Consider the following 1,950-nt stretch of genomic DNA (forward strand, 5'->3'; position numbering starts at 1 on the left):
CCTTTAATATTATAATATAATTAAGCTTTCATTATGGTGCAATATTTGATCAAACTTGATTGGAATACAGAAAGCACAAACAATGATTCCTGCTCACTTGGTTGCTGAAGCCATATCCACTCTCCATAGCCTTGACCTGAGATGGAATTTGTAAAGCAGTATGTCTTTGCAAAATACCCGCAATATTGCAATGGCCTTGTGGAAGAGGGACACAACAAATTTGATCTTGATAATCTTTCTATAAAGGAGGAATCTACAGAGACCCTACCTGATGACAAACTCAAGTCCCCCAAGAATATTAGTGGTAATCTTTTTGACCTTGACAAAACCCAATTGGAGCCATCAAGACTCCTTGATATACTTAACAAGAAATCTTCTTTTCAAGGGAGTTTCATTTCAATCCTAGAAATCCAAGCTAGGCAACGAGCCTTGAAGCATTGTGGGCTATCAGAGAAGGACTACTTGGTTCTTTTCATGCCTAACTACAAGGATGCTATGATGATGATTGGGGAGAGCTACCCTTTCTTCAGAGGAAATTTCTACCTGACCATTATTAGCGAAGAGTTGGATCAGATAAGGGAATTTGCGATTCATAAAGAATCAAAAGTCGTTTCAGCACCAGAATCTTGGTTGGACTTGAGGATTAATGGGTCACAACTTAGCCAGCACTTCAGGAGGAAGTGTAAGCAAGTCCTAAGGGACTTTTTTCTTACCCTCTCTATTTGAATGGGACCGATACTCACTGCATTGGATCTCAGAGGCACACTGGAATTCGTGGCATGTTCTCCTCGATGTAATAGGCTTGATTTTTGGCGAGGACTGGCTGGCTCTTGCTCTACACCGTCCTGACTTTGTGTTGTGTTTACTTGATAACACACATGGTTAGCCATCCAAGATTACTTGCCTCCTCGTTAGGAGAAAATCATTTGATACTACTTCACCTTCTGCCTAAGTTCATAACTAATTACTAGAGCTTGTAATAAGGATATGAATGTAGATCAGCTTCAAGACCTGTGATGATGCTAAAAATATCACCAATGAGCCACACAATGCTCGCACACTCGAAACGCCACCTACATAAAGAAAAGAGAAGACCTAACAGAGGGCACCAGTGTGGTGCCAGCCAAATACCATCCGAAGGTTAAGTTAAAACTTTTTACAACTCTAGAGAGCTACAGAGGGTGTAATTATGCGTACCTTGATTTGTGAGGGTATTGGAGCTTTTATAGTAGTAGAGGGTTGACCATCTCTTCCTTGGGCTAGTAGTCCTTTCCTTATAGGAAACCTAATGAATGTATATTACAGAATCTTTTCCTTGTAGGACACCAACATTAAGCGTGGGATACAAGTCAAGGTTTTACTAAAACCGTCAGCTTCAGGACTGTCAGCTTTTCTTATTCCCTTCAGCCATAACGGTGTTAGCTTTTTGATGGTGTTACCCCCTCGGTGAGCTTCTTAGACTTCCTTCCCATCAAGTCTCTATCCGTCAGTTTCTTGGGTCTTTGGCTTTTCATAATTTACCCCGTTAGCTTAAGCTGTAGGACCTATTCCCCTAACAAAACCTAACGGTTATAATTTCACTTATCATCAGTTGCCCCCTACTCCATATCTCCATTAGTTTGAACTGACGGGTTATGGAGTTAAATGCTTGGACAGGAGAGAGAAAATAATTCAAACGCGATTTCTTGAGCAGCCATTAATAAATGCTTGGACACGTGGCGCATTCTGGTTCGCTCCGCTTTTGGATGAAGGCGTCGCTTCGTCTTATGTGCATTTCCCCTTTATATATAACCCACCTCTTCCCTTATTTTTCCTATTTCATTTTTACTGATTCCTGGAGAAAAGACTCGTCGTCTTTGTTCCGTCAATTCTACTACATTGTCGCCTGTGTTGCCACTGTCACTTTCAAAGCCGTCACCTACTCTAAGAAACTTGTAAGTCCTTTTCTTT

General features: G+C 41.1%; 1 pseudogene; it reads left to right on the forward strand.

The window, feature by feature from the left end:
- On the forward strand, positions 1 to 1,376 carry LOC112001562 (uncharacterized; annotated as a pseudogene).
- The last annotated feature ends 574 nt before the right edge of the window (positions 1,377 to 1,950 follow it).

The sequence above is a fragment of the Quercus suber genome, unplaced genomic scaffold (assembly GCF_002906115.3).
Source record: "Quercus suber isolate HL8 unplaced genomic scaffold, Cork oak 2.0 scaffold_376, whole genome shotgun sequence".
Taxonomy (NCBI): domain Eukaryota; kingdom Viridiplantae; phylum Streptophyta; class Magnoliopsida; order Fagales; family Fagaceae; genus Quercus; species Quercus suber.